The sequence below is a fragment of the Lepidochelys olivacea genome, assembly GCF_965140295.1.
Source record: "Lepidochelys olivacea isolate rLepOli2 genome assembly, chromosome: 1".
NCBI classification, from domain to species: Eukaryota; Metazoa; Chordata; order Testudines; family Cheloniidae; genus Lepidochelys; species Lepidochelys olivacea.
This window is the reverse complement of record NC_140411.1, coordinates 223,404,299-223,427,433: the sequence shown is the minus strand read 5'-3', so window position 1 is coordinate 223,427,433 and position 23,135 is coordinate 223,404,299. Positions and strand designations below refer to the sequence as shown.

The following is a 23,135-nucleotide window of genomic DNA, read 5'->3' as shown; positions in this document are numbered from 1 at the left end:
AGATGTCCTTCATCCCAAAAGGGAATTGTCAAGGGCAGCTCTTTCATATAGAATGTTCAGTTGCTGTTTTGTGAGTGAGAGTGACTGCAGGCTATTAGCTGAGGATGGCAGTTTGTGCTAGGGAGTATAAAGACAGCCATATGAAGAAAGATGTCTATCATGAGAGTTCTATCGGCAGTGATAATATTGTCCTTTGTAAATGGGCAGATTTATTGTATGAGTGAAATTTTAACCTTTTCACTTCCTTTATTTACTAAATCCTTCCAAGATAAAATGGCAGACTTACAGTACTAGTAAGAATATGAATCTGCTCTATGGCTAGTTTGAGCCACTTTTTGTTCTGTCTCTCAACTTTCTCATCATCCTGGTTGGTTTCAATGTGGAGAGGAATTGACGGGAATTTCTTACTGCTGTGGTATGAGCACAATGGGCTTAACACTAAAAGTGTCCCGGTTTGTTGCATCATTGAAGATACCAAACTTATTTGGCTCATGACTCGCAGTTTGGGGTAAATACAGTCATTCAGTGTACAGTGAACTCTACTATAAAGAGGCTCTCTTTCTAGGCTGTAGAATGAGAATCCCATATTGTTTCACTGGACTACTTTGTGCATATTGCACAACTACCTCTATGTAGAGATGCTCAGTTTATAGTGAAGTTATTCTGTGAAAACAATGACTCTCACCTTTTCAGAGGGCCCAACTATAGATAACAAAAAAACAGAAGCATTGTGCATAAACAGGAAATGCATCTTACAGAAAGATTTGTGAGAAAAAAACTGTCAGTAACGTGCCATCTTAGCAAGTGTCTTAACCCTTTGGGTGCCATAGCTGTAGTAAAACTTCTTCCTGCTGTTATAACATTCCATGCTGTCTGATAGTCTGCTTTCAAAGCAAACATTCAGAGAGCCATAGCTAGGAGCAAAAAGAAAAGGAGGACTTGTGGCACCTTAGAGACTAACCAATTTATTTGAGCATAAGCTTTCGTGAGCTACAGCTCAGCTCACGAAAGCTTATGCTCAAATAAATTGGTTAGTCTCTAAGGTGCCACCTGTACTCCTTTTCTTTTTGCGAATACAGACTAACACGGCTGCTACTCTGAAACATAGCTAGGAGTGGAAGCGTTCTGCGTACATATAAGTTGTTCATAATAATGGATGGTTTTCATTTCCTGCAGACCGAAACTTATTCTCTGTTTTTACATTCCTGGTATTCTCCTGCTGCTCATTGTTGCTCTCTCTCCAGCTGCAGAATCTGCAGGCCTTTGTGGGCAGATTGGTGGCCAACCAGTCATCTTTTAGCTACGGTTGCATTGGTGCAACAGTAGTTACTCCAATGAGTGCCCTGACATGCCAGTTTTAAACGTGAAAAGCAATGTATCATGTGCCACACAGAGTGCTGTGCTGTTATGAAATCCTGGGCCATGTGAGATTAGAACAATTCATCTTGTGAGAAATTGTAGGGTTATCTCCGGTGGTCTGGCATAAGCTGCAGAGCGCCTTTTACATTTTAAAGCAGTGGATCTGTGGGACCCTGCAGAGAGTTGCTTGTTTCCGGTGCATCGGAACAGGGGACTGTGCTGCCACAAAGAGATGAGGCCTGATTGGATGGGCTGGGGAAAATCGGGCTACCTAGGTGTTGGAAGGGATTTGCTATAGAAGAGGATGAACAGAGAAGATAGCAGGCCATCAATGGCCTCTTCACCTAGAAGACAAACAGCAAGTCATGTGAGTTATGGCCTGTTGTGAGCGAGGGGACTATGAAGGGATAGAGAAAGAGAATTGAAGGCCCTGGAAGGGTAATGTCAGAACTTTGGCTAAACAACTCAACCCTGCCTTTTGAGTTTCTCCTGTCACTGTGAGCAGAGACAGCCTAAAAGTGCTCAGCAAAAATGGCATCAGTGCTCAGATGTGTTAAAATAGCAAAGTTTGCTAACAAGACAGATGAAATGTGATTGCCACCAGTTTGGAGATTCACATTCACAGATGTTCTGCTCGCACCAGCCATGCCATAAAGACACTAAAAATAATCAGTTGGTGAGACTAGTGATGCTTTTCCTACATTAAATGGGGCTGTAGTGATGCTAAGTGTGTCCACTTCACAGTCAGAATTGTGGCCCATTGGAAAGTAAGACTGATAATCAGACTGATTTTTAGGAAATGTTTTGGCCCAGGCGCTCTTCGTGCTGTGACACTGGTGCAAGGTGACCCATCTTGGGAGGTTCACCACAGCCTAAATTGCTACTGTGGGTGTAGAGCTGACCTAACAGCTCCCATGCCACCGCCTCTCCTTGTGGCTGGAGGAAAGGGAGAGAGGTGAGGATTTGGCTGCACCTTATAATCCTCAGCTGCCATAGGCCTGGGAGAAATTGGCAACAAGTTACCGTGGCAGAGTGGTCCATCACACAGACAGCCCTGGCCCCAGGGAACACAAAGGTGCCTTTCTTTTCTTTCTATCCCAGTTCACCATCCATGAAGGGTTTAAAATATTGCTTTGTGCTTTAATTATCTCACCAGTGTGAACTTCTAATTATCAACCTTATTTATCCGGTCATAATTTTGAAGAGTTCAATTAGATCAGTTGAAATTATTCTTCTTTCCAGTAAAAATAATCTAAAGTCCCTTAATTTTTCCTTATAACTTGAATTATTGTATCCTGGTTGCATCACAGTACAGTGCCTGGTACCCTTTTTCTCTCTGCCAAATGAATCAGACTAAGGTCAGATATAGGCTTTTCCCCATCCTATTCCCCACATACATCTAGGTACATCTCTCTTGCACCCACATCTCTATCCTTCAGGTTAAAGAGCCCAGATTCCCTGGTTTGGCTGAATTGTGCCCATTGCAAGGAATGAGGGAGACGTAAATCCTAGAGCTCCTCAAGGGCTCATCTAGCCTCTACTATAAATTAGAGCAGCCTCAACACTGACCTGTGCACACTTGCCAACGGTCTCAGGAGCCTTTCTGACAGTCAGGGATCCCTGGGACATAGAGAGATCTGGCCACAAGTGTGCTGATTTTCCTCTTGTGCTGGGGACAAGAAATGAGGTTGGTGTAGATTACGTGAGTCTTTGCCACCTCTGAGTTCTCCCATCCAGGAAGAATTCTCAGGAGGCCAGATCTGCCAAGGTTCTGGCTGCTTTGCACCACCAGCACTTAAGTGGCCCTCAGAACAGGGCTCTAGGTATGTTAGAGAGATTTCAAAAATTTTAATACTGAACCAGTGCTTTCCCACTCTCCTTTTTTCAGCAGGAAACAGAGAGTGGTATCTTCTTTCCAAACTCTTTCTTACGCTGGTGAGGAGGAAAATGGCTGTTACACTCTACCTATGCTTTTCCTATTTGTTTTTTTCCCAGGAGGTGTAATTGAGCTTGAGCCTTGCTTTATCGCAGTGGTGGGCAACCTGCAGCCCATGGGCTGCACGTGGCCTGTCAGTGTAATTCGCTGGTGGGCCACGAAGCAGTGTTTACACTGACTGTCCGCAGGCATGGCCACCCACAGCTCCCAATGGCCGCAGTTTGCCGTTCCTGGCCAATGGGAGCTGTGGGCTTCTGTGCCTGTGGACGGTCAATGTCAACACTGTCTCGCGGCCTGCCAGCAGATTATCCTCATGAGCTGCAGGTTGCCCACAACTGCTCTATCTGCTTATTTTGATAAATGTCTTTGTAATTCAGGACATACCCTATCCTAAAGCCCAATTTTTGGCAGATAAAATTTTATGTTTTGGCTGTCAGTATATACAGATTTTATCATCCATGTTTTAAAATGCCTTCTGTGGATAACGCATTCCCTCCTTGCCCGATTGAGCCCTGGGTCTTGGCTAAGAACCCCAAGCACAGCAGATCTGGATAGCATTCCCTTCAGACCCTTTTCATACGGTTGTTAAGTCAGTCAGTATAGACAGAGGTTTATTAGTAAAATTCCAACAGAAGGGGCTGTCAGATAAACAACTCAATGCTTTGTGCTGAGGTATATGCTTTATCCTGAATTTTTCAAACATGATAATGCAAACCATACCACTGTGAACGACCGAAAAGGATAATGCATCTCTTGGCTAGAAAGGTACTGAATTTATAGAGCCAGACATTAGACAGTAATTTATTTGTTCAGCTGTAGCAATGGAAATTTCTGCTTCTTCATATATGCATCTTCTAAATTAAGTTCTGGTCACTAGTGAGTCACTTATATCCATCTTCACAAGAGTTCCAGGATATAGACTGAGACACCTAACTTATTATTTGAACCCAAGTCTTCCATGTGGCAGTATAGCACAATAGCATGAGTTTATTGAATTTAGGCTTAGTTTCTTAATTTAAAAGCAGGCTTATTTAAATGCATAAAAAAGAGAGATGCAAGATATGATGACATTTCCTTTTGATGGATTTATTGGCATACTGGTATCCATAACTTTGAATAGTAGGCATCTCTCAGTTACGCTTTGCCACCAAAGGAAGTGGGTCTCATAAAATCACGGAGTACATTTTTTTTCATTTTCTGAAAAATACAATAAAATGTTAAATGGAGCACACAGTCATTATTTTTTTTTTCATTTATTTATTTTATTTTTTACTGTGTCAATAAAATCTTTTCATTTCATAAGTGGGCCTCAACAGCATATTATGTTTTTTTGTGTTTGATCAAAGGTTGAAACTAATGGAGTCACATTGCACCTAAATAAATTAATTTGGTCCATAACAGTTTCCAATCCCTATAAAGCAGAAATGGATTATTATAAACATCAGAGCAAATCACAAAGGAGCTGTGGGTATAGGGTAACTGTGCTTAAGCCTGAAATCACTGAGTCACTATAGTGCAGCTTTTGTTATAACAGAATACTGGTACTGTATAATGTAATGACCGAGAAGTTTCATAGTTATTTTTAATGTACTTGCTCACATTGTATATTTTGTAATCCATTTTGTCAAGAGCCAATAGCCACATCCTTGTAAATGGAAAGCAGTCTTTCTCTGGGATAAATGAGCCATGCTTTGGTGCAGGGACTAACACTGAGCCTTATATTTAGACAACCTCCTATGGGCTTTGAAAATTTTGGGCAGGCTTTTATTGTCACTTCAGAAGCAATAATGTTAGAGCAACTAGAATTTTATATGTATACCTTAAGGCAAGGCAGGAAGAGAAGAAAGTTTTCTTTCCGTCTGGCTGGGGTGATGTGTCTATTGTTGTCCTCCTTAGGTTGGATGGCTTCAGCATTTCCTACATCTAACTGTGCTGCAAGGTATATTGGCTGACATGTGGCTAACCTAATCTAAGGTCATCTAGAAATTTGGCTATGTGTAGACTTAAATAGGGTCCCATGGAATTCCCTATGACTAAGAACTATTTCTTTTGTCTTATAGGATCATGGTAGATAGACTTGCACTGCTAAATTCTACTTTGCAGATGAGCAGTGATTTTCCATAGTGTTCTGTTTTTTTAATGGAAGAGTAAGATATTAATTGTGTGATTATCATCAGTCATCATCGAAAATGTTCTGAGTAAATTTTGTACAGTAAGTGGGCTGGTAAATTTTGCAAAGCTTTGATTAAATGATTGAGTTTTCTATTTCTAAGGGCAGGAAAGAGAGCCTGATCCAGTAAAACACTTAAGCATGTGCTTTGATCTTGCACTGACTTCAGTAGGGTTATGCACATGTTTTAAATTAAGCACATGCTTAAGTGTTTTGTGGCATTAGGCCCACACTCTCTTGCAGTTTGGGAGCAAGATGTAAATTGTAATTTGGGTGTAAATTCCTCAGGAGATAGACCCTATCATTTGGGTTCATCTTAAAAGTTTACTTTAATAAATTACAGCTGAAATCTGGGGAATTTAAAACAAATATTCCACCAAAAACCTGGTTAAAAGACCGTGTGTTCATTCAGTATAGCCTTCCATATCATTGCTGATTACTGAGAGGATTTATGCTAAGAGATGCTTTTCCCCTTTATAATCAACACATTTCTCCTGTCTGATGCGTTCACTGATGTTGTCGTGCCGCACTTGTGAGATGACTGAATGCACTGATAGCAGGAGCTTTTTCTCCATAAATACATATTTTCCTTATAATTTAAAAATGTTGTTTATCACCAGTCATAGGGAAAGAAAGCATAAGAACAGCATGTGAGTGTTCTCTCTCTGTTGTATCACCAGCACTGTGAATGGTGCTGCTGTCACCACCAGCAAAAGCTGGCAGTCTAATAATACTTCTCAGCAGGAGCACCGGTTTGATGACACACAGTTGAACAGGGAATCAGCTTCACTGCTTGAATGCTTGGGAAATCAGATTATCAAAGTGGTGTAGTGTAAATTGTATTATTTCTTTTATTTCCACACACAGTTGAGCTCATTCCCTGAGTTCTCTTCTACGCCATCAAAGTACTTGATTAATTATTTTCATTGTTTATAACTAATATTTAATAATACTTGGTTATTCTGTCATAATACTGGCTCTAAAATACAGCTTCTCATCAGTAGATCTCAAAGCACTTTACAAAGAAGGTCAGTATTATCCTCATTTTACAGATGGGAAACTGAGGCACAAAGAAGGGAAATAACTTGTTTAAGGTCATCCAGCAGGTCAGTGGTAGAGCCAGGAATAGAACCCTGATCTTCTAAGTCTTAACCAAAGGATATATCCACAAGACTACTGGTCATCTTTAGAACTCATTTCTTCCACAGGTTTCAAAATACTTTACAGTGCAGGATAGATGTCTTTATCCCTATTTTAGTAGCATGAGAAGCTGAGGTAGAAAAAAATTAAATGACCTGCCCAAGGTCACACACTGAGCCAGTAACACAGTAAGGAATAAAACTATTTAGGCTAGTGATTCATTCACCTTTGTAATTAAATACCTTGATTGAACTAACCTTTTATATTATCTATATTCCTATGTATCATCATTTCAGTGATCATCTAAACTTTGATGGACTATGCCAGTGCTTGTTTAGACAAGCTAGGAACTTGGAAAAATAGGATAGGGTGGGATTTATTGTTCTAAATTTCATGTCTAATGGATCTGAATCTCCCAGCTGTTCTTTAAACAACATTTAGTTGGGATCTCAAGTAAAGTGGATTTCTTTATTTTGCACATTAATGAGGATTCAGCTAGATGCATTTTATTCTCTCTCTCCCTTTGTTTCCATTCCTTCTCTGTATTTTGGTGCACAGCCAGGTATTAGAAGACATTAGTACAGCCTGACAGTGTTTTTTCTAGTACTTGCTGTTTTATTCAGTGCCCCTTTTTGAAAATGTATGAAATGTAAAATGTCATCTTTCATCAGATCTTTGCCTAAATATTTGGTGGGGAGGGGCGGAAAAAGGGCAGCCTAATCATATTCCGAAGAAACAATCTTTTCTCTGCACCGATATATGCCAGCTGAGGGCATTTGTGCTCTTGCATTTTTGTTTTCTTTCGTTGGTGAGGATATTTCAAAAGCTCCCAGTGCTCCAGGGATTCTTTAATTCTTCAGGGAATTGTTGATTGCCAAGCGAAGCTCCTTAAAGCATTCTTCAATAACCTGAGGGAATTCTTTTTGCCTTCCTCTTCCTGTCTCCTCAGGGGATGAATTGCTGTCATACTGGAGAATTTTGGAGGGAAAATGCAACCAACTTCTCACTCTTCTCCCCACCCCAGAGAAACCCAAAAAGACGTTATCTAACGCATACAAATATTTAATTTTCACTTTGCTTGAAGACACAGGGTGGGTCAAACAACAAAATAATTGCAAGTTCAGCAGAAAAGTAATTTATGTATTTTTAATACTAGAAGGTGTCACTGTGATCACCTAGTCTGACTTCTTCCATATATATAGTTCCCCACATGGGCCTGAGTGCAGGCTTTGAACCCAGGTCTTTCAAATGCACAGTACAAACTGCTTTTTCTTCTGCTCCAGGCGTAACTGCATAGCACAGATTTTTGGGAGTAAGATGTGTAATGTGGAACTAGTTTTGTGACTGTAAATAGATCATATTTTGTAGACTTTCTCGTTTACAATATTGTAAGTGTATTTACATATGACTCACATTAGACCACAGCATTGCAAAGAATGTATCGCTGGAAATGTAGCAACATATTGTACTGAACTTTCTTCTTTATAGTTCTAATGTTTCTTTTGTTTCCATTGAGGGCACTTTTGTTCCCCATTCTAGCATGACCCAAAGTGCCTCAAGGACTGTGCACAACTTAACATAAAAATGAGAGGGAAGTGCTGTATCATCTTTAACTACAGCATCACCATCCTGGTACGCTGTTATTGACTCTAACAAAGGCCTCGGACAAGTCATGCGCCTCAATTCTAAGAATGGGGATAGTGTTATACATACCTACTCTATTTCGTTGGGGGTATTTCAAAGACAAATTATTTGTTTGTAAAGCACTTTGAAGAAGGAAAGCATCATGCAAGGGCTTGCCTATATGAACACTTTGTTCTCAGCAAGCCAGGGTATAAATCTACCTTGCACTAGCCTGCTAACTGTCCATACAGACTCTGCTCCTGCACACTAAAAGTTCTCAGTGCACTTTCATCTACTCCCCTTTCAAAGTGGGGTAGATGAAAGCATATCCGAGAACTTTCAGTGCATGGCAGCAGGCTAGTACAGTGCTAGTGTGCAAACTAATTGTTCCTACAGACAAGCCCAAAGTGTAAAAGCATTGTTATAGTAAATCAGACATGGAATGGGTAGAGCATTGAACAGTATACATGGGGGAATACAAATCATGAATCAAAATTGTCTACTTTAGGTATAAAAACCTAGAAATATTATTTGAACTGTTGTAGCTCTTAAAGGCCCAGCTGTGGTCTTGATCCCATTTTGAGGAGCACTTTAGGACAGAGACTCTCCCTTATTATGTAAAGAACTTATGACCTAAGAAGACAAAGAGTGATGAGAAAGGAAACAAGAAGTGAAGTGATTTTCCTGAGGTCACCCAGCAGATCAATGGTAGAGAGCCCAGGTCTCCTGACTCCCAGTTGAGTGCCTTATCCACTAGGCCACTCTTCCTCTCACAAGGTCCTTCTTCCCTACTTCACTTCATTTCCATTTCCACTCTCTAAATTATTACAAAAGTCCATTTCTAGGAATGCTTAAGACAGACCAGGAAAAAAGGTATCAGTTAACATCAAATATGAAGACAGCCAAGGGAGAGTGTGGCCATCTCTCATGATTTTATTGTGCGTCTCTCGCTATTTGGTGGTTTTCTTAAAGCCACAGTGGCTGGCATCGTGTGATTATTCAAGAATCTCAGTTTTCATTTTTAAAAAGTTTCTAGTCCCTACGGTTGTAGAGGAAAGTTTGAAAACGTCAATTCTAAAGGCTTGAACCGAGAAGGCAAATAAAAGGAAGCCAAAATTTATTATTATTACTTTTTTAAATTGCATGACTTTTAAGCCAATCTCATGGGGAAGGTGGGGCGGGGGAGGGGGCATTTTGTTTTTCAGGCATGATTCTTGGTTTTGGTGTGTCTGTAGGTAGCAATACTGAATAAATGCCCTCATGAACCATATTAGCATGTCTCTTGTGAAAGGATTTATAGAATATTTATTATGTATAATTTGTCATTGTCAGAGCAATGAAAATATTGTTGCTGGATGCCTGACAGAAGAGAGTCATAAATGTCTTCGCATTTATTTGGGGGAATTCCTTCAGGCTTTTTCTGCTTAATGTGTGATTACATGCAATTTGATTTACCATATAATAACTATCTATCATGCACTTAATTGGACTCTGGAAAAGCCTACACAGTACAGCTTTATACTATGTGTTTTACTAGACTATGTTTACTGTATACTGGATATAGCTAATTTAGATTTATAGCACTAGCAGAAAGAAATTAATAGGGACATTTTGAAGGGGTGAGACTAGAGAAAACAGGCACACTTGACTCTGAACACTTCGGTGAAAAAAGGCTAGAGAATAGAAGATTAAAATACCGTTACAAATGTTGTGTTTGCACTTTAGCAAATTTGTGTAATCTACTGCAGTGAGACAAGTTTCAGGGTAGCACATATATCATTGGCTACTGACCTGAGGTCTAGTTATCAAGTTTTCTTCCCAGTATATACTTCCCACGAGATTGAAGTTAAGATGAATAGAACTGGTCGGGAATTTTTTGAGAATTTTTTTGTTAAAGGAAAAGGAGTACTTGTGGCACCTTAGAGACTAACCAATTTATTTGAGAATAAGCTTTCGTGAGTGACAGTTCACTTCATCGGATGCATACTGTGGAAAGTGTAGAAGATCTTTTTATACACACAAAGCATGAAAGAATACCTCCGCCTACCCCACTCTCCCACTTTAGCTTATCTAAAGTGACCACTCTCCTTACAATGTGTATGATGATCAAGGTGGGCCACTTCCAGCACAAATCGGACGTTCTTGTTAAACCCTGGATTTGTGCTGGAAGTGGCCCACCTTGATTATCATACACATTGTAAGGAGAGTGATCACTTTAGATAAGCTATTACCAGCAGGAGAGTGGGGTGTGGGGAGGTATTTTTTCATGCTTTGTGTGTGTAAAAAGATCTTCTACACTTTCCACAGTATGCATCCGGTGAAGTGAGCTGTAGCTCACGAAAGCTTATGCTCAAATAAATTGGTTAGTCTCTAAGGTGCCACAAGTACTCCTTTTCTTTTTGCGAATACAGACTAACACAGCTGTTACTCTGAAACCTTTTTGTTAAATGCTGATTCAAAACAGAATTTTCACACAAAATGGTTGGTTTAGACAAATATCCTGTTTTGACATTTTCTAAACCAAAACTGTTGTTTTTCAGTTCTAAAGAATGTTTCATTTCAAACGTTACATTAGTTAAATTAGAATTAAAAAATTAAAAGGTTGACATTCAAATGAAAAGTTTCAAAATTATTTAAAACAAAACGTTTTGATTTGCCTGATCTGAATTTTTTGTTTTATTTTGTGCTTTGCAAAAATTTTCATCCCCATTCAGGATGGGAACAACCTTTTTTTAAAAATTTTCTCAATATTTTTGTTGGATAGAAAAACTGTTTCCCTCCCAGTTCTAATGCCGAAATCCTATAAGCTTTGATGAGGAATGGAGGTAAGGAGACCTAAAAGAACCAAATAATATCACACAATAACACTCATATACCAGAGTAATGCTCTACACATGGGGTAATGTGACAGGAAAAGGATTTAGCTAATTAAACATATTTTCCTTCATAAAACACTAAAAATATTGTCTCCGCAGCATGCAGTATACATTAATTCAAGCCTTGTCATTTCCCTCTCGTGCAGCTGTCAATTTACTAGCAGAGATTAGCATCAAATGACTTAAATTATGAAATCAAGATTCTAAAATGGCTATTTTTTGCAACAATGTTTAATTAGTTTAATTTAATTTTACCTTTCATTTTGCCATTTTCCCCATGTTACTCAAGGACCGTGTCTGCCAGCAGGGCAGTAACTAGGCTGAAAGCTAAGAGTGAGCTAACAGGAGATTATTTTACTTTTAAAGTAAGCAGCCCTTTTGAATTAAGGAGTATTTTGTGGCAGGTGATTTCTCCAAACCATTTTCTTTCAGTAAGAATGAACTGCAATAACAGCAGAGTTTTCAGGGTGAAGGAATGGCTCGTGGCGAAAGCCTACTGTGTGTTTCTGTATGAAAAATGCTAATATTCCCTTTAGAAGGTTGAATATATTTTATGAACTACACTGTGTGTATCTTTAAAATATATTTTAGAATGTTGTGAAATTGGCCAATTCCTGCAATATTTGAAGGACTGGGTGGATCAGGGAATTGTAATGACCAAGTTATCATCTAACAGCTGTTTGGAAGCCTATGTGAAGTGAACTGGTCTCAGCCTATTTCCTAATGGGAAGGTGTCAAAAATCCTGCTATCACTATGAATGCTAATTGTACTTTTTTTGGCAGACTTAAGTACCAAATGACCACTGGACCTTTGTTAACGGAGTCCATTGCAACTGATCCCTCTCATCCTTAAAGGTAGTCCTTCCAAGTCAGTTTAAGTTCATGCTCGTTGGGGCATTTTCCATTGCTTTCATCTTGTGACCTTGCACTAGCCTTAAATAAATTTCAAACATCAGTGAGCTAAATTTATCCGTTGAATAACTCCCTGGAATTACACAAATGAATTTGGACCAGTGAATGTAGGGCTCCTAAAATTATTCTGAAGGACTGAGTAGCACTGGATAGATCTAGGCATGATGCAGACAAGTGCTGTGCTACATTCATCTACATAACCCATTTTGGGAACCAGTTTTACTGGTGCAAGACAGATGGGTAGCTCCTCTGTCATATTACTGTCATATTAATCAGAATAGCAGTCAATGGTACAGAATAGTTTTGGAGCCCATCAATGAGCTGAGCTCTGCCCCTTTTCACTATTGAGATGTTTCTCCTACCTTGTTGGGAAGAAGCAGCATTTTGTATCCTCCCCTGGCCCCCAATTCTCTTGTTTACTTTTTGGCTTGTCTTGACTTTTTGGTCCAGACAGGTCGGACTTTTCTAGAGTCGTTTGGGGATATTCTATACAATTCCTCTCCCTTCCAAAACATATATCTTCTGTTGCCTCCCTTCCAATGCTATCTCCTGGACACAAGTACAATTTGTCTGATTCCTTGTCCCAGGGGGATGGAGGGCGAGTGGGTGAGGGGGTGCCCTTTGATTGGTCCTGGACTGAAAGTATCTAATTCACTTTATTCTCAATCTCTCTCTCTCTCAAAAAAAAAAAAAAAAAAAAAGCTGCAATCTTTCAGCTCCATTCCTCCAGCACTCAGTCCAAAGGGTTTTCTGGCTCTATTAGATGTGATTGATCCTTATTAACACATTCCACCTACTTACATACATTTAATGAAGCTTTCACCATTAGGCCTGAAAATTTCTATGCTTTACCTCCATTGCCTGCTGGGATTCCAGGGAATTATTGACTAAAAAGTGGAGCCAATTGTTTGACTATATTCACGACTCATTCTTAAAAAATGTTTGAGTCCAAATAACTGAATTTAGCGAAATTTATTGTCTAAACAAAGCAGTACAATACAAAAAGGTGACATGCATATCTTCCTTCTGGGAAGCAATTCTTATCTTACAGTATGTTCACCTTACACAGAAGATTTGCTTCAAACATATGCATTTCAGCTTGTAGTATTTATATTATGATTTTACAAGTTACCAAACTCTTTTTACACAGTGCTAGAATCTACCCACCAGTTCATAGCAGTCCCTTAATTGGTTGTTTTGTTCTGTACTTTTCTTATCTCTGTTTTGGATACTACATTCCAAATCAGTTCGGTGTCCCAACCTGTTCTAAGATATCTTGCCTATCATGTATCTTGCCTTTGACTGGCTTCCTATTTTCTAATACCAAAGCTGATGTCAGCTTTGCACAGTGTTGTGGGGTGAACAGAATCGTGGGGAGAGCATCATACATTCAGTTGACATAACATCCCAACACATACATGCATATTATACTAATACTGTGCATGTATTACCCATTAATGTGGATTATACTATATCTGACATACACTAACAGAATGCAGATGCCCCCACTGTGATCACCACTCGCAGCACTTCTTGCTTTCAGGGAGGGGTTCCAAGGAGGTTGCTTCTAGACTCCACTGCTTCCTTTCCTTGTGGATGGGCTCCCAATGGCCTTACTGTTCACCTCCCGCCTCTGTGCAGTTCATCTCTGCTGTCCCAGGTCTGTGAAGTGGCCTGGGGAAGGAGAAAACCTGCCAGACAACACTGCTCCTGGCTTCTCTTTCCAAGCTAGTTGCAGGGGTCCTGAGATTTGAGTGGACACCAAATTGCTCCCATCTGTGGCTCCTGCAGGTGTTGTAAGGTGAAGTGGAGAGAGATACCCACCTCAGTGGAAGGGTCTGCGCAGGGAGACATGAGGGTAGTGCAAAGCAGACAAATTCTCTTCATTGATGGGTCTCAGAGTGCTGTGAAATGCTCAAACTGGACAATGAAAAAAGAACTAAGAAAAATACTTTCCTCTGAATTCTTTTGGGTTGTCACTTGTCAAAAAGGTAGAGGAAAGGTTTGCAGGCAGATGAATGATGTTGGGGGATGATGGTGTCCCTTTTAAGCACAATATGAAAATAAGATTTGATTGGATCTTAAAGGTGTGTATTGGAAAGGGTATGTATTTTTAGTTGGCTTTGAATTTCATGTTTGAGGCTCTGATGTCAGCCAGATCACCCTTTAAAGGAGATGTCTCTCTTTAAGAAACTTGCCAAACATTTTTGTCTTTTATCCAGATCAAGCAGAGGCTGTGCCCTGAGAAGGGATATAGGGTGGGCTTTCAAAAAAGCCTGTAGCTAAACATAAACAAAAACTGCTGAGCTCAGCTTTCCACTGACCCCCCAAAATTCTAAGGCAGGACACAAAAGGCAAATTTTCCAGTCTCTTAGACCTCCTAGTATAGTGTGTAATTACATTTTAGCCTGCTGTCAGAAGACTGTTAGGCTCCTTGGGATACAAGCTGCATTTGATATCTGGTGATGTGGTACAATGACGTGAATTGCTTATACACACTCATCGAGAGGTTTTGCTGACAACATGCCACAGTTTCTCCAGCTGTGAAGTTGACTCCAGAAGACCTGCAAGCTAGTTCAGGGAATATGAATGTGGGGAAGGGGAAGGAATATTTGTTCTGCTAGGGCCTGGCAGAGCCAAATAATGAATGTTCCACACTAAATGGGCAATGGATAGACACTTGTGGTGTTGATGTGCCCAAAATAGCAACATAGACATGACCCAATAAGAAAAGAAATTTAAATTAAACTAGCAAATGTCCTTGCTCTGCCTGTTCTCTGCCCATACACATACATATGGTCCTGTGCAGTCAGGTAAAATAGGCTTTGTAGAAAAGTGATCATTAGTAAAAGCATGAATATTTTGAGTGTTTGGAGGAGGAATAATATAACAAAGTTTGGGAGATTCATCATATGCTAGTTGTGGCAGGGAATATTGAGTGAGTCATCAGAACCCGGAGGAGTATATATTCATGAGCATATGCTTTTATTTTTTTTCTGCAGATAGTGTCATTCAGAGCTTTTCATGTGCAAAATGCAATATATGGAGTTTAGCATAAATGTTTAACAAGAGAAACTTGGGTAAAATATTCTGAGCTGGTGCACCAAGCCACTGACCTCTGTATTCAAGCCTCATGTGTACCATGATACTTACAAAAAAATAACCATCTAATAATGGTTAGGTAGAGGGGCATTTGGGAAAGATTTCTACATAACATTTTTAAAAACAAGCCATCCTAAAGTCAGCACCTTGACCACTTTCTTTGTATGTTGCCCTCCTCGCCCCTTTCTCTGTTTGCTTGTCTTTTTAGGCCCCCGTTCCACAAACCCTCATGCACATGCTTAAATTTAGGCACGTGAGTAGTCCCATTGACTTCAACTGGACTACGCACATTCTTAAAGTTAAGCAAGTGCATAATTCTTTGCAGGATCAATACCCACTAACTCTCTTCTGCAGAAACAATGCCTTCCTAAATGTCTGTACAGTGTCTTTCACATTTTGGGTGCTACTACAATATAAATCATAATAATTACCAACCATCCTGCTTTTAGTTTTTATATAAACATGAGAAAAATGCTTTAGATATTTGTTTTCAACGTTCAGTTTTATTTTAGAGGATCAGAGGACAGTTATTTGTTGGGAAATGGGATGGTGAAAGTGGTGATAATGTAGCCAGTCATTATGCAGTTGACTTCATTGCACCATCAATGGTGGGGCTGCTGCAAAAATTGGGGGGAAGTGTGGCTTAATAGCTAGAGCACTGGACTAGGACACATTCCAAGTTCTGCTACTGACCTGCTGGCTGACCCTGGGCAAGTTACTTTCACTCTTTCTGCATCAGTTGCCCCATCAGTAAAATGAGGATAGTGATACTGCCCTTCTTTTGTAAAGCTTTCTGCACTCTATGGATGAAAAGCATTATAGAAGAGCTTGTTGTTGTTATTTTATCACTATTCTGTCCGATATGAATTATAGCCTTCTGACGACATTACAACGAGAGAGAACTGTCTTGCACGCTAACTTGCAGTGAGATTGTAGATCAATGTGTAATCTACAGAGCGTTTATTGTGTGTGTGTATGTGTGTGTATGTATATATATATATTCGGAGCTGAGGGCATCTCTTACATGTCTGCTTTGGTGAATAATGTGAAGTTATGTACAATAGCTTCCGTCTCAGAAAGCTGATCAATGTAAAGGGCATGGAAATCTAGTGGATTACATGTGACTTTAATTTCATGATTTTGGGTGGGAGGGTGGTATTATGGACATCCCAGTTATGTCAATAAAGAATTAACACAGTGATGTAGTTTTGGAGGGTAGGAGGGGAAAAGAGAGAGGATATTTGCAGGAATATGCTGGCATAAGAAAACTACAACACCTAACACAATGGGGTTCTGTTCCATGATGGGGACTCCTAGGCACTACGATAATACAAATAATAATAATAATAATGATATTACATTGAACTATATTGAAGCAAAGGAAGCAGAATCTCCTCCAGTTCAGAGTAACATGGGCTCGGTGCCATTCCATGTGCAGTGCTGGAGGCCCTGTGTCTCATGAGCTGCTCAGCACTGATAAAATTAGCACTGATAAAAGGAGAGCAATGCTGAGTACAAACACTATGCATCCGATGAAGTGGGCTGTAGCTCACGAAAGTTTATGCTCTAATAAATTTGTTAATCTCTAAGGTGCCACAAGTCATCGTCCTCTTTTTGCGGATACAGACTAACACGGCTGCTACTCGGAAACCTGATCTGAGTAGTGCAGTTCTTCAAAAGCAGCCATGCTGAGCTCTCCATGGGCGGTACTGCTGCTTTTATGTGTAAGTAAGAACTAGGGCTTATCTACAAATGGAGGGAATAGCTGTTCCTGAATAACTTCGTGTAGACAGGCCCTTTATTCCTAAAAGGTAACTGTGCTGACATGCTATGGGCATTGGCTGGTTTTCACAGATCTTAAAGAGAAACTAATGGAGCCAAGAGAGACTAGGAGATTCTCTGAAGAGTCAAGAGGACACACCTACTTTTATCATACCAGCAGGGATTCTGCTTCACTTGTTGTGCTCTAACAGTCTGGGAGTAATTAATACACGATGGAGACAGTCTGTATGAATGAGATGATCTGTGTAGCTGGGCAGATAAAGTTTAAGCAACTATAGAAGCTTGAAATTCAAACTCCACTCATTCATTGACATGAAGGGGTGAATATCAACAGAGGGAAAATTACTTTTTGTAGTGACCCAGCCACTCCCAGTCTTTATTCAGGCCTAATTTGATGGTGTCTAGTTTGCAAATTAATTCCAGTTCTGCAGTTTCTTGTTGAGGTCTGGACACAAATCAGACCCCAAGAATTGTAACATTCAAAAACCAGTAGGAGAGCACTTCAGTCTCCCTGGACACTCAATAACAGACTTAAAAGTGGCCATTCTTCAACAAAAAACTTCAAAAACAGACTTCAGTGGGAAACTACAGAACTGGAATTAATTTGCAAACTTGACACCATCAAATTAGGCCTGAATAAAGACTGGGAGTGGCTGGGTCACTACAAAAAGTAATTTGCCCTCTGTTGATACTCACACTTTCTTGTCAACTGTTGGGAACTGGGCCACATCCACCCTGATTGAATTGGGCTCGTTAGCACTGACCCCCCACTAGGTAATGCAGCTCCCATCTTTTCATGTGCTGTATATTTAAACCTGCCTACTGTATTTTTCACTCCATGCATCTGATGAAGTGGGTTATAGCCCATGAAAGCTTATGCCCAAAGAAATTTGTTAGTCTCTAAGGTGCCACAAGGACTCCTCGTTGTTTTTACTGATACAGACTAACACGGCTACCCCTCTGAAGGTCTACATAGTGCACTATGGATGCATTAGCACGACCCGCGTACAGCAATTGTAAGCCTGGGTTTACAATGTAGTGTAAAGCTATCAATTTTCTTGAGTTGTATTAACATCCATAGTGCTCATATGAAGGATAGATGATGTTTTCTTTGCTTTTATTTTTATGGCTAACTAGCACTGTTTTTTTCTTTGTTTGTTTGTTTGTTTTTATTAAATGGATTTTAATGTCACTAAATAGCTCTTAACGGTATGTCAGCTAAACTGAGTCATTACACGGCCTTGGGCACATCACTTTAACCTGCCCTTGCCTCATTTTCCACAACTGTAAAACAGAGATAACCAGACCTACCTTTCTAGAAAAGCTCTTGATTCTTGCGTGAAACTGCTGACTCAGAGTTTCAAAAATATTTAGGTGCCTAAATATGCAGATAGGCACCTAGTGGGATTTTCAAAATCCCCTAAGCGGGTTAGATGCCTCACTCCCATGGAAATCATGCACCTATCTGCATCTTTAAGCACGTAATTATCTTTGAAAATCTGACCCTATAAAACTTCAAAGCATGGCTGTTGTGAGTTTCTGTTTTTCTTTTCTCCTGTGGCTGACGCATACCTACTGTCATAAAATGCTGTGCCGTGTCAGAACTCAAGCCTCTTTCTATATTGACTCTTTCCACCACTTAAAGCACAGACCTAAAAATATGGAGGCCTGGAAAAATACGAGTCCAAATTATTTCCTTGTGTAACTTCAGTGACTACTGTGGAACTGCACCATTGGTGAATTTGGCCCAGTGTCTTGTTACAGTAGAGCTGAATGACTTTGTCCCCTCCCTCTTTTACAGTGACTGAAGATTCAGCCTCCTGGCTTCTCTGTAATGAAATCTGAATAACTTCTTTATGTATTTGCAGCATGGTTTGGGACTATGTGACTCTAAGAGCATAGCATGCTCTATTACTGCCGCATGTCCTGAGGCTCAAAATATTGTGTGAAATCTTTGAAGCATAGCCTGGTGATTTCACAAAGCCTTGACATAAAATTAAAGCATCTCTGATGACTGGCTGCACACCTACGTATAATTGTACACATAAAATTTAACTGTGAAAAGATAGCTAGACACACAACATACACGACACAAAGACACAAAAACAAGAACATGAAAGGTGAAGCTGTCTTCCCTTTGTCATTTTTTCCCTTCATACCCCTTACTTTACATTCTGTGGTTGAAGGAATCAGGAAGGTAGAAAAGACACTTTTATTTATATACAGTTTATATGTTGGAACTGGACTTCCTTCCAGTAAAGCATAGGAGATAGCGTGCTGCAATGGATCTGTTAAGATTATTGGGACAAAGTCAAATACCAATGAAAACTCTTCACATGTGTACAATCCCTTCACTCCACTGATTTACTTCAAACCATGGAATTGCAGTGTGCAAATTAGCTTGAGAGGAAGGGTGCTGATTGGTTGAGTAACCTTTGCTGTCACCTTAGTGCCACATAAGCTTGTGCCATTGACCTAATCCCAGTATTACCATAACAACGAGATAGCACATTTGCTAATAATTTAGGTTAATTACAAACTAATTTCTTCAGGTGGAGCCTACACATGAGATGCCTTAGTTTTAACCATTATGGAAACTCGGAAGAGTCTGTTATTCTTCTATTAACATCATTTATTCTGAAGAGGGCCCATTATTAGTCATTTTAAACTCAAAGTAATTACCAGATTGAGCAGACAGATGGACTGAATTGGTTTTTGGTCACATTGTTTCAGGTTAAGGTTGAAGCGTATTTTTGGGGCAGTGTGATGAAGGGAACATTGCTGTTACCTGTGTATTTCAAGTTTTTGGGGCCAACAGAAGAGAGTTTTTTCCTCAAGGGGTGTCAGTCTGTCATATTTCACGCACGGTAAATTAAACTTTATAAAAAGAGAAAACGTAGTGTGTGATACTTTCAGGAATGCCACCTGCTCAGAAATTGGGTAAAGTTATATTACTGGCTGCAAAACACTGACTGTATCGGAGCTTAAAAAAAATTATTGGTTTGGTTTGCATTCACTGATGGAAAGCTGGTGCCACCATTTTCACTGAGCTCACTCTGATGTTTGAAATCTGTAATATAATTATAGAATCATAGACTATCAGGGTTGGAAGGGACCTCAGGAGGTCATCTAGTCCAACCCCCTGCTCAAAGCAGTACCAATCCCCAACTAAATCATCCCAGCCAGGGCTTTGTCAAGCCTGACCTTAAAAACTTCTAAGGAAGGAGATTCCACCATCTCCCTAGGTAATGCATTCCAGTGTTTCACCGCCCTCATAGTGAAAAAGATTTTCCTAATATCCAACCTAAACCTCCCCCACTGCAACTTGAGACCATTACTCCTTGTTCTGTCATCAGCTACCACTGAGAACAGTCTAGATCCATCCTCTTTGGAACCCCCTTTCAGGTAGTTGAAAGCAGCTATCAAATCCCCCCTCATTCTTCTCTTCCGCAGACTAAACAATCCCAGTTCCCTCAGCCTCTCCTCATAAGTCATGTGTTCCAGTCTCCTAATCATTTTTGTTGCCCTCCGCTGGGCTCTTTCCAATTTTTCCACATCCTTCTTGTAGTGTGGGGCCCAAAACTGGACACAGTACTTCAGATGAGGCCTCACCAATGTCGAATAGAGGGGAACGATCACGTCCCTCGATCTGCTGGCAATGCCCCTACGTATACATCCCAAAATGCCATTGGCCTTCTTGGCAACAAGGGCACACTGTTGTCTCAAATCCAGCTTCTCGTCCACTGTCACCCCTAGGTCCTTTTCTGCAGAACTGCTGCCGAGCCATTCGGTCCCTAGTCTGTGGCGGTGCATAGGATTCTTCTGTCCTAAGTGCAGGACTCTGCACTTGTCCTTGTTGAACCTCATCAGATTTCTTTTGGCCCAATCCTCTAAATTGTCTAGGTCCCTCTGTATCCTATACCTACCCTCCAGCGTATCTACCTCTCCTCCCAGTTTAGTGTCATCTGCAAACTTGCTGAGGATGCAATCCACACCATCCTCCAGATCATTTATGAAGATATTGAACAAAACCGGCCCGAGGACCGACCCTTGGGGGACTCCACTTGATACCGGCTGCCAGGTAGACATGGAGCCATTGATCACTACCCGTTGAGCCCGACAATCTAGCCAACTTTCTGTCCACCTTATAGTCCATTCATGCAGCCCATACTTCTTTAACTTGCTGGCAAGAATACTGTGGGAGACCGTGTCAAAAGCTTTGCTAAAGTCAAGGACCAATATGTTCACCGCTTTCCCCTCATCCACAGAGCCAGTTATCTCGTCATAGAAGGCAATTAGATTAGTCAGGCATGATTTGCCCTTGACGAATCCATGCTGACTGTTCCTGATCACTTTCCTCTCCTCTAAGTGCTTCAGAATTGATTCCTTGAGGACCTGCTCCACGATTTTTCCAGGGACTGAGGTGAGGCTGACTGGCCTGTAGTTCCCAGGATCCTCCTTCTTCCCTTTTTTAAAGATGGGCACTACATTAGCCTTTTTCCAGTCGTCCGGGACTTCCCCGGATCGCCATGAGTTTTCAAAGATAATGGCCAATGGCTCTGCAATCACATCCGCCAACTCCTTTAGCACTCTCAAATGCAGCGCATCCGGCCCCATGGACTTGTGCACGTCCAGCTTTTCTAAATAGTCCCGAACCACTTCTTTCTCCATAGAGGGCTGGTCACCTCCTCCCCATGCTGTGCTGCCCAGTGCAGCAGTCTGGGAGCTGACCTTGTTTGTGAAGACAGAGGCAAAAAAAGCATTGAGTACATTAGCTTTTTCCACATCCTCTGTCACTAGGTTGCCTCCCTCATTCAGTAAGGGGCCCACACTTTCCATGGCTTTCTTCTTGTTGCTAACATACCTGAAGAAACCCTTCTTGTTACTCTTAACATCTCTTGCTACCTGCAACTCCAAGTGTGATTTGGCCTTCCTGATTTCACTCCTGTATCCCCGAGCAATATTTTTATACTCTTCCCTGGTCATTTGTCCAATCTTCCACTTCTTGTAAGCTTCTTTTTTGTGTTCAAGATCAGCAAGGGTTTCACTCTTAAGCCAAGCTGGTCACCTGCCATATTTACTATTCTTTCTACACATCGGGATGGTTTGTCCCTGTAACCTCAATAAGGATTCTTTTAAAATACAGCCAGCTCTCCTGGACTCCTTTCCCCCTCATGTTATTCTCCCAAGGGATCCTGCCCATCAGTTCCCTGAGGTTGTCAAAGTCTGCTTTTCTGAAGTCCAGGGTCCGTATTCTGCTGCTCTCCTTTCTTCCCTGTGTCAGGATCCTGAACTCAACCATCTCATGGTCACTGCCTCCCAGGTTCCCATCCACTTCAGCTTCCCCTACTAATTCTTCCCAGTTTGTGAGCAGCAGGTCAAGAAGAGCTCTGCCCCTACTTGGTTCCTCCAGCACTTGCACCAGGAAATTGTCCCCTACAGTTTCCAAAAACTTCCTGGATTGTCTGTGCACCGCTGTATTGCTCTCCCAGCAGATATCAGGGTGATTGAAGTCTCCCATGAGAACCAGGGCCTGCAATCTAGTAACTTCCGTGAGTTGCCAGAAGAAAGCCTCATCCACCTCATCCCCCTTGTCCGGTGGTCTATAGCAGACTCCCACCACGACATCACCCTTGTTGCTCACACTTCTAAACTTAATCCAGAGACACTCAGGTTTTTCTGCAGTTTCATACTTGAGCTCTGAGCAGTCAGACTGCTCCCTTACATACAGTGCAACTCCCCCACCTTTTCTGCCCTGCCTGTCCTTCCTGAATAGTTTATATCCATCCATGACAGTACTCCAGTCATGTGAGTTATCCCACCAAGTCTCTGTTATTCCAGTCACATCATAATTCCTTGACTGTGCCAGGACTTCCAATTCTTCCTTCTTGTTTCCCAGGCTTCTTGCATTTGTGTATAGGCACTTGAGATAACTCGCTGATCATCCCTCTTTCTCAGTATGAGGCAGGAGCCCTGCCCTCTCGCGCGCTCCTGCTCGTGCTTCCTCCCGGTATCCCACTTCCCCACTTACCTCAGGGCTTTGGTCTCCTTCCCCCTGTGAACCTAGTTTAAAGCCTATACATCAAATTTTAGAACTTCCATCACAACCAGAATAAATATATAAAGACGCCAGGAAGTTCCCTCTCAGATCTAGAAATAAGTCAACACGCTATCACTTACTCCCACACAAGACCAGATTCTTCTTCGAGTGATTGCTCATGTGTATTCCACAGTA

General features: G+C 40.9%; 1 protein-coding gene across 5 annotated transcripts in view; it reads left to right on the top strand.

Moving 5' to 3' along the window:
* Positions 1-23,135, top strand: part of FAR2 (fatty acyl-CoA reductase 2) — a 217,038-nt gene that overhangs the window by 68,176 nt on the left and 125,727 nt on the right. Inside the window, exon 2 of one of the 5 annotated variants that reach the window (XM_084617284.1) lies at positions 11,888-11,959. The exons of the other annotated variants lie outside the window; for them this stretch is intronic. The gene's annotated coding sequence lies outside the window, so the exon portion shown is untranslated. The remainder of the gene's footprint in view (positions 1-11,887; positions 11,960-23,135) is intronic. 5 annotated transcript variants of the gene reach the window in all.